Raw genomic sequence first — 10,705 nt, forward strand, 5'->3', positions numbered from 1 at the left:
GCTATAGGTGAGGTTGGAATATTATTGTAGGTGTGAAAAAATATAAAACAACACAGGGCAACAACAGGATGTCCAAGAGGAGTCCCAGTGAGGATCCAGTATTGATAGTGTAGCAGAAGCCAGAGGCCTCGTAACAGGCCAATGACTCACTGCAATAAACGTTTGCTAGTGAGACTATGTGGGCAGAGAGGTACACTGTGTGCCACACTGTGACACATTACAGCTTCCATGATAGGATGCTGTCTATGCTTTGTTTTGTTTATTTTTTTATCTGTGCATTTTTTATTTTAGGGGGGAGGTTGCAAAGGTGGATGGTAGATATGAGGGGACAGGGAGATGAATCGGACTGGAGTGCATGATGTGAAACTCACAAAGATCAAAAAAACGTTTTTTAAAAAATAAATAAAATGGGGTAAAGATCTAAACAGAGTCCTCAAAAGGTAAAACATGAATGGATGTGAACACTTAAAGAAATGTTCAACATCCTTAGTCTTCAGGGAAATATAAATTAATAGTACTTTGAGATTTCACTTTATCCAGTCAGAATAGTCAAAATAAATATAATAAATGACAGGTCATGCTGGCAAGGATGTGGGAAAAGGGGAACACTTACTCATTGCAGGTATAACTGTGTGCTTGTAAAGTCACCACAGAAATCAGTGTGGAAGTAGTGCTACTTGAGAGAGATTAGGAGGTGTGGCCTTGTTGGAGTACCTATAGTCTTATTGGAGGAAGTGTGTCACTGGGGGTGGGCTTTGGGGTCTCGGAGACCCAAGCCAAGCCCTGTAGCTCTCTCTCTCTTTCTGCTGTATACTGATCTGGATGTAGAACTCTTATCCTCAACTTCTCCAGTACCATTATGTCTGCCTGCTTGCCACCATGCTTCCTGATATGAAGACAATGAACTAAATCTCTGAAACTGTAAGCAAGCTCTAACTAAGTGCTTTCCTTTATAAGAGTTGCTGTGGTCATTGTGTCTCTTCACAGCAATAGAACACTAAGAAGTTGTTAAGGTACAAGAGTGTGGGATATTGCTGTGCCAGGCCTGACCATGCTGCTTGTTAGTGGAAATTGGACTTTGATAATGTGAATTAAGAAAGCAAGTGGAATTTTAGCATTATGATATCAAATCATTGAATTGGATGTTAACTAGATTCACATGAAATACATTTAAAAATCATTTGTGTTTTGCATAATTTCCATGTTTAATGTTGCTTACTCTTTCATATTTTACTTTATTTTGCTTAATTTTGTTTTTATATTTAATATAACTTGCTAGTAATAATGAATAATAATGAATAATGTAACCAACAAATTGTAATGTATATCTAAGTGTAAAGTTGAATTTATTTTACATTTATAAGCACAGGTAATCCTTCAGCTGTAATTACAACTTTCATTTAAATGTTTATTAAATATAATAAAACGTATTTGGATTATTAAGGTATTAAAAAAAAGTAGAGCTTAATAGGCCATACTAGTAGAAGTATGAAAGGTAGTGTTGCTAAAAGCAAAGTAGATTATGATGGCCTGACATGAACTTTGGACTTGTAAACATTTTTGAGATTGTGATAGACTATGGGGACTTTTTAAGTTAGACTAAATGCATTTTGCATTATATTATAGATACAAGCCTATGGGCATCAGGAAGTAGAATGTGGTGAGTAGAGAGAATGTCTTGTGTACTGTATGGATACATCACCTGTCAACAAGAAACCAACAGCCTATAAGAAAGGGTAGAATGAAAGGTGAGACATCTGGTAGGCAGAAGGATTCTGTGATAGAGCCAAGCAAAGGAGAATACCCCCACCCCCCAGACATGAAGGAGGATAGATGTGTTGAGAGTTGAGCAGAGGAAACCAGCCATGTGGCAAAATTTAGAATAGAATAACAGGATTATTATTAGAGGATCTGGAACCAACAGCAACAACAGAAAAGATAGTTCAGGTGAGAAAAAATCCACTAGGTTATCAGGAATTAGAATAACAGCACATAAATATGTAGCCTGCTGAATTTAAAATACAGGTTCTGCTTAATGATGATACCTTAGAACAACGTCATACAATATATTATGTGCTTCATTTTGTAGAGTTTGGAGAATTGAGATTTGTGCACATGGTGGCGTGCATGCTATTGATGTATGTTCGGAACTCCAATGGGCTTTTGCCTTGAATTCTGAGGATTCGGAGCTGGCACATCTGTTAGAGATGATGGCTATCTTGGAGATGCCTTTGCAGATTAAAGTGATGATACTCAGGTAAATGTATCCTTTAGAAATAACAATTTTTAGACATTATGGCATAGAACATGTTACTGACATACCTTACTATCCTACAAGACGAACAAGATTGTAGAGAGATCTAACAGAACTTTAAAGAAAATGCTTATAGAACAAAAGGGAGATATGCAATCTCAAAAAGATAATTGAAATAATGCTGTATTGACTTCATATTTTTTAAATGCCAATGAGACAAATAACACAACTGCTAAAATAAACTGGAATATGGAAATGACTGTGAAATTAGATCAACATAAATATATCCAACCTTCAGAAGGCAGAAAATGTGTTGCACTGTGGAAGAGAATATGCTCTTACAAATATAACTAGGGAAGACCCCCTGAGGACCTGAGCTGCAGACAGGAAGAGGGAAGTCACAAAAAGAACAAGTCAGTATTGCTAGTCTCTCTACACGGGAAGAGCTCTGAAACTGGCTGAGACATGAAAATGTCTCCAGACAAAAGTTCAGCTAAGCTTACCCAATAAATCTTGTTGGCTATAGAATTCTCAAAACATCATGGCATCCTTTCATATGGCATGGATGGAGCTATATATTGCAGTTTGGTTATATAGTCCAAACTAACTTATAACGACAGATGTCTTTCACCTGCTTAAACAATGAGCAAATAACCATCTTTGACTGATCTGTGCACACTGCATATTGTATACATATTTTATTGCATAGATGTATATTACTTATAAGAGTTTTTATGGGGCTGGAGAGATGGCTAAGAGATTAAGAGCACTGTCTGCTCATGTAAAGGTCCTGAGTTCAATTCCCACCAATCACATGGTGTCATAACCATCTATAATGGGATCTAATGCCCTCTTCTGGTGCACAGGTATATATGTGAATAGAGCACTCATATGTATAAAATAAATAAAGACTTTAAAAAAAATAAGAGTTTTTATGTTTTCAGAGCAAAAGGATCAGACACCAAAGAAGACAAGACAAGTATCTAAGGTGATCCAGCCTCTGATTGCCTCAACTGCTGTTTCATCAAAAGATGCTTCCAGGACAGCTTCAAAGAAAACAGCTGACCCCAATTGGTCCAGCATCATAGACTGTTCCAGCCCTGAACTTTCTCAGCATACGAAGACTGGAGAAATGCCATAGCTAGCTTTCCTTAGACTAGCCATTATCCCAATTTTAGAGGGTGTCCTCAAAAAGAAAGCAACACCCCAAATCTTCAGGAAGCAATTTTAAGAGAATAACACCCCAATTCCTAAGAGGAGGGGTGGATGATTTTTGATCATTCAGTGGATGATGAATGTTTGTTGTCATTTTAGGAGGGTTGGTTACAAATTGTTAATGGTCTCGGTCAGGGAGGAAACAATGTAGATTCAGGGATTTCTTTTTCTCTTTCTTTTTCTTTTCTCTATACTTCTTTCTCTCCTAGCTAGTATTAGAGGGAAGCTAGGGGGGATGAAAAGAAAGAGAGGGGATATAGGCATAACAGGAATGATGAGTAAATCTACTTTTAGATCAAAGAACATTAATAAGCCAAAAATTTTACATTGGTGTTGATCTTTGTATATACAAAATTAAGGTTTTATTTTGTTACATTGGTATAAATCTATGTATATTGATACAGATTTGGGATTATATATTGCTACAACTTGCTAAGGTATTATACCTATGCAACTCTTTTAAAAATGCAATATTAAGTTCTAGACCTTTTGAAAACTACTATTTTTTTTAACTAGTTTGGGATATGACCTTTATTGAGCTTATCCACCAGAGTGGAAATAATGTCTGTACAAAACCAAATGTTTGTTACTATAACTTCTGCATCACAATTAAAATCCAAACAGTTTTTTAAAAACAGTCAACTCAATCAAAACCCACTACTTCAGAATCAATAGTTTTTTTGAAGCTACGGTAACACTTAAATATGATTAAGACTCGAATGCAGAAATTTCGTTGGTTGGAAGGCTAATTACGCCTCCAACTTTCTCAAATAGAATTACAAAAAGGCAAAATTGTGTTTTTCACAGAGATACAGTCCACTGGAATCACCAACACTGGACAGCTGTTAAGAATATTTAGAGTCCTGAGATAGTAAGGAATCCAGGCGTTCTTAGACAGTCTTCTGTTGTCCTTTCTTCCCAATCAGCGATTTGTGGATGTGCGGGATGACATCACCACCAGCAACTGTAGCCTTGATCAGAGAATCCAATTCTTCATCTCCGCGTATAGCAAGTTGCAAGTGACGCGGGATAATACGCTTTACCTTTAAGTCTTTTGATGCATTTCCTGCCAACTCAAGTACCTCTGCGGTGAGGTATTCCAGTAGGGCTGCGCTGTACACAGCAGCGGTCGCGCCCACATGTCCGTGGCTGGTTGTCCTAGATTTCAGGTGTCGATGAATACGTCCCACAGGGAAACCGCCTTTGTCTTAGCCTTTCCGAAGTCCTTTCCAGCCTTACCGCCAGCCATCTCGGACTGTGCTGAAGCTCGGACAAGCGAGGCAGAGACGAGGCCAGGCGGACGCTCAGCGAGATCCCGTCGTACCGCAATTCAAACTGCTGAAAGCTACTATTACAAACCATTTAAAATAACTAGAAATGCAAGTTTATAGTCAATCAAATGTATGGTCTTGTAGGTTCTAGTTTAATTATTTACAAAAAGTAGGCTTTATTTAGTCTTCTCTAGATGTTTTTAAGGTTAATTAGATAGTAATTAGCTAGAAACAAACAATTCAGATATACTATAGATAGATGGCTTTAAAAACTTCAGGGATCCACAGAAAATGGCATTTAAAGGTATTTTCTTAGTCTAAGCCTTTTATGAGACAGGACTGTTTCTAGCAGCACCCCCACTCTACTTCAAAGAATAGGATGAGCATTGAAGAATCTTCTTATGGAGTTTGCAAGCTGCCTCTGAGCAAGAAAATGCCCTTGCTTCAACTGCAGACAGCATGTTGTCCAAAATGAACAAACAGGGTGTAGGGAAGTTGACTGCTAAGCTTTCCCAAGACAAGTCCTTCAATATTCCTGCTTCACAAAATAGTCTGTCAGATCCTGCACAAGAAGGCCAAAACTGGAAGCTCCTATGACTCAGAGAAATTTAGGAACTGTCCAGGCAGCCAGCTCCTGTCATTTCTATAGTTTTGGAAGCTGCTTGACTGCACTTCCTCCTTACTCAGGAGATATTTATTCCTTCTCAAGTCTCTGATGGGGTTGAAGACTAGATAGTTATAATCTCCTGTATAAGCTTAAATCGTTTAGGATTGAAGAAATTGTTTTTAAGAGATGTTTTAGGTTGGTAATGCAAGTTATGATAGAAATTTATTTAGGTACAAAATTCTAAACTCACCAAGATAGCCATAGATAACTTTCTCCAAGGTTGCTAAATGCATATGGACTAGACATTATGATTGTAAATCTTACCTGATAGTTTTCATAATTGTTATTATTGTTCATAGTTTATTATTGTAAGAAAGAGCTTTCCATTGAACTAAAAGAGAAAATTGTAGCAAGACTCTTTTGTATGCTCTACAGATACATCACCTGTACAAAAACAAACAAACAAACAAACAAACAACTTTGGTCTATAGGAAAGGGTAGAATGAAAGGTGGAACATCCTGTAGGCAGAAGAGATTCTGGGGTAGAGCCAAGTGCAAGAGAATTTGCCCCAGGATATGAAGGTGGATAGACACATTGAGAGCTGAGCAGAAGTAACCAGCCTTCTGGCAAATTTTAGAATAGAATAATGGGATTATTAAGTTATGAGATAGTCGGGCTGGAGAGATGGCTCAGTGGTTAAGAGCACTGACTGCTCTTCCAGAGGTCCTGAGTTCAAATCCCAGCAACCACATGGTGGCTCACAACCATCTGTAATGAGATTTGATGCCCTCTTCTGGTGTGTCTGAAGACAGCGACAGTGTACTCATAAATAAAATAAATAAATCTTTAAAAAAAAAAGTTATGAGATAGTCAGGGAACATGTCTACCTTATATGGCCTAGGTGTTTATAAATATATTTGAGTCTCAGTGTTGTTATTTCCAGGAGCTTGGGGCCAGGAGAAAAACACACAGAGAAAACTCCCTATAACAGGGGTGATTTGAGTAAGTATGGCTCCCACAGACTCATGTGTTTGAATGCTTGGCCCATAGAGAGTGACACTATTAAGAGGCATTGTTGGAACAGGTGTGCCCTTGTTGGAGGAAGTGTGTCATTGTGGAGGTAGGCTTTCAGGTCTCCTATGTTCAGTGTGACAACACAGTATATCTTTCTGCTGCCTGAAGATCAAGATGTAGAACTCTTGGCTCTTCAAACACCAAGTCTGCCTACATGCTGCCATACTTCCTGCCATGATGGTTGTCTTAGTTGGGGTTTCATTGCTATAAAGAGATACCATGACCAAGGCTATTCTTAGGGATTTTCATCATAGCAGAAAGCATGTCATCATCCAAGCAGACATAGTGCTCTAGGAGCTGAGAGTTCTACATCTTGACCTGAAGGCAGCCAGGAGGAGACTCTCTTCTGCAGAGAGCCAGGATGAGGGTCCCTTCCACACTGGGCAGAGCCTGTGCACTAGTAGACCTCAAAGCCTGCCCCGCAGTGACACACTTTCTCCAACGAGGCCACACCTATTCCAACAAGGCCATACCTCTTAATAGTGCCACTTTCCATGGGTCAACCATCAAACCACCACAATGATAATGAACTAAACCTCTGAAAGTGTAAGCCAGCCCCAAATTAAGTGTTTTCCTTTTGAGATGCCAAATTTTTTAAAGTTCAGATTCCACTTTAGAGAACCTGACCTAAGTTTGAACTCAGGTAGACTAACAGGCTGGTACCTAGCATGAGTTTCCAAGTTGCCCCCCAACAAAATCTGAGCCTAGCTCCTGTCTCTAGGCTAATCCCCAACAAGACCAGAGTTTCAAGGATACACCTTCAACAAGACCAGTACCTCCAGGTTATTCCCCCAATAAACCTGCACCCCAGGTTACAAACCTACCCCTTGCCTAATGACCACCAATGCAGAGGGGAACAGAAGTTAAGTTTATGATATGACTCCCAGCACCAGCCAATTATGTTAAAGGCCACAGTGGCTTTCCAATTGGATGCTTGCACAGATACTCCCTGCTTGCTGCTTACTATAAAGCCTTGCCTTGATAGACATTCGGGGCTACCACCACCACCAAAACCATCCTGTGTGATGGCAGTGCATTGGGAGGTCCCGAGCTACCTTGAATAGCATGCCCTGCTGTGAGTTGCATCAGATTGGCTCCTGTGTGTGTTTTGGGCAATAATTAACATTTCCCTGGCACAACACTTTATAAGGGTTGCCAAGGTCATGTTGTCTCATCACAGCAATAAAACTCAAACTAAGACACTGGGCTTCAATCTTGTTTTGGTCCAGTGTTTCCTCTCTATGCTCCCTTTCCTCCCCTTTAGAGTGTTAATGTATATCCTGTGTCATTGTGTTTTGGACGTATTTGATATGCTTTTTGATTCTGATTTTACAGGAAGTTACATTTGAGAAATTGCCTTGAGGTTCAGAAAAAGACATAGAACTTTAGACTTTTAAACAGTGCTGAAACCATTATAGACTATGGAGGCTTTTAAAGTTGGACTGAACACATTTTTTCATTATGATATGGCTATAAGACTATGGGGTGGAATGTAGAGGTTTGGATAAAAATGGCCCCCACAGGCTCAAATATTTGAATACTTAGTCATTAAGGAGTGGCACTACTTGAGAGAGATTAGAAGATATGGCACTGTAGGAGGAAGTGTGTTACTGTGGGTGGGCTTTGACATTTCAGAAGCCCAAGCCAGGCCCAATGGCGCTCTCATTTTTTGCTGCCCGCAGAACTGGAGATAGAATTTTCAAGTTCTTATCACCATGATGTCTGCCTATTGAATGATTGCCCCATTCTTCCCTCCATGATGGTAATAAACTAAATCTCTGAAACTGTAAGCATATCTCAATTAAATGCTTTTTTTTAAATAAAAGTTGCATGGTCATAGTGTATCTTCAAAGCAATGAAACATTGACTAAGACAAATGATAAATATATAATTACTGAGAGACAGGGGAGACTGGAGTGGAAAAGAAGGGAATGTGTGGAGGGCGGACAACTGACAGTAATGGCCATTTGAGAGCCTGTGTGGAAAACTGCTCCTGGAGAAACTTCCTAAAATATATACATATATGAATGGAATCTAAACTCAGTCACAAAATAATGGAAGAAACAAATCCCCAGCTACACCTCTGATGTCATTGATGTAAAACCTCTAGTGCCAGGAATGGGTTTCATGTGTTTGAGTCACTGACCCAAGAGTCCCAATGAAAACCAAACATCTCAGGCTGTTGCCAAGACCATTGGTTGTTCTCCATAAACTGATGGTAAGGCCACAATGGGCTGTGGTTATCAATCCTAAGGCAGCTGTGTCTGAATTATCCTGTGTTCTCTTTGCCAACATTTCTTAATTATCTTCTTGCTGACTCTGTCTCAATCTTCCCCTGCAAATAGAAGTAATGTTTGAGAGGCTGTACTTCTTAATAAACTTGCTTGACATAGACATAGCTTGTGCAATACTTCCTGATCCTAACTTTTCTGGTCCTCTCTCACAGGGACCTGACAATGAAGAATAACCTGTAAGTCTAGGTCAGATCTCCTTTTGTTGTTGTTGGTGGTGGTAGTTGGTTTTTGTTTGCTTGTTTGCTTTGTTAGAGGTGATGGTGGTGGTGGTATGTTGTGTTTTCATTTTCATTCATTTCTTCCTTTGTTCCTTCAATGATCCATTCCATTCAGTAGTGTGCTATTTAGTCCTAATGAGTTTATGTACTTTCTGTAGTTTTCACCGTTGTAGACATGTAGCTTTTATTTGATTGTGGTCAGATAGAATACAAAGTGTTACTTTGATTTATTTCATAGTCCTGTATCTGTTGAGGTTTGCTTTGTATCATAATGAGCATTCTACTCTGGAGAACATTCTTTGAGCCAATGAGAAGAGTGTGTGAGGTGTCCTTAACGTTTGTGAGGAATATTTTGTACATGTCTACTATGTTCCTTTGTTTTGTTATTTAACTCTAATGTTTTTCTATTGGCTTTTTGTCTGGATGGCCTATATTTTGCTAAGAAGAGGGTATTGAAATCTTCCACTGTTACTCCATTGAGATTAATCTGTGACTTTACATCTAGTAGCATTTGTTTCATGAAACTGAGGTGCATCTGTGTTTGGAGAGTATGTTTAAAATTGTAGTATCCTCTCAATGAATTGTTCCCTTAATGAATATGAAGTGACTTTATTTCTTCTGAGTAGTATTAGTTTGAAGCGTACTTTCTCCCATAATTGAATGGCCACACCTGCTTGTTTCTTAGTCCCATCTGCTTATAATATCTTTTCCCAGCCTTGAGTTGGTTTCTATTTGATAGTGAGGTTTGTTTCATGGAGGCAGCAAGAGGAATGTTTCTATTTTCTAATTCACTCTGCTAGTCTGTATCTTTTTATTGGTGAATTGAGACCATTGATATTCAACGTTATTGTACTGACTTGTTTTGTCTGTCAACTTGACACAAACTGGAGTTATCACAGAGAAAGGAGTCTCCCTTGAGGAAATGCTTCTCTAAGATCCAGCTGTAAGGCACTTTCTCAATTAATGATCAAGAATGGGAGGGCCCACTGTGGGTGGTACATCCCTGGGCTGATAGTCTTGGGTTCTATAAGAAAACAAGCTGAGCAAGCTAGAGGAACCAATCCAGTAAGCAGCACCCCTCTATGACCTCTGCATCAGTTTCTGCCGCCAAGTTCCTGCCGTGTGTGAGTTCCAGTCCTGACCTCCTTTAGTGATGAACAGCAATTTGGAAGCGTAAGCTGAATAAACCCTTTCCTCCCCAACTTGCTTCTTGGTCATGATGTTTTGTGCAGGAATAGAAACCCCGACTAAGACCATTATTATTGAAATATGTCTATTAATTCCTGTAATTTTGTTAATTTTGTGGTATTTTTTTAAATCTCTTTTGATTAACTGTCCTAGTTCTATTTGTTCTCTCCCCTGATTTCTTGAATGTACATCTTTTTCATCAGTTAAAATTTCTCCTGCTATCCTCTGTAGCACTAACCTAGTGACCACCAATTCCTTTAATCTATTTTTATCATGGAAAGCTCCTACTTCTCCTTCAAATTTAATAGAGTTTTTCTGGGGGCTGGAGAGATGGCTCAGTGATTAAGAGCACTGACTACTCTTCCAGAGGTCCTGAGTTCAATTCCCAGAAACCATATGGTGGCTCATGACCATCTGTAATGGGATACAATGTCCCCTTCTGGTGTGTCTGAAGACAGCAACAGTTTACTCATATACATAAAATAAATAAAATAAATCTTTAAAAAATAGAGTTTTTATGAGTATAGTAGCCTGGGCTAGCAGTTGTGGCCTCCCAGAACTTGAAATACATCTTTTTAGACTC

The 10,705-nt window shown here is 39.0% G+C and overlaps 1 pseudogene; it reads right to left on the reverse strand.

The window, feature by feature from the left end:
* Positions 1-4,359: 4,359 nt before the first annotated feature.
* On the reverse strand, positions 4,360-4,718 carry LOC114639744 (annotated as a pseudogene).
* Between the last annotated feature and the right edge of the window lie 5,987 nt (positions 4,719-10,705).

The sequence above is a fragment of the Grammomys surdaster genome, unplaced genomic scaffold, assembly GCF_004785775.1.
Source record: "Grammomys surdaster isolate TR1022 unplaced genomic scaffold, NIH_TR_1.0 125750, whole genome shotgun sequence".
Taxonomy (NCBI): domain Eukaryota; kingdom Metazoa; phylum Chordata; class Mammalia; order Rodentia; family Muridae; genus Grammomys; species Grammomys surdaster.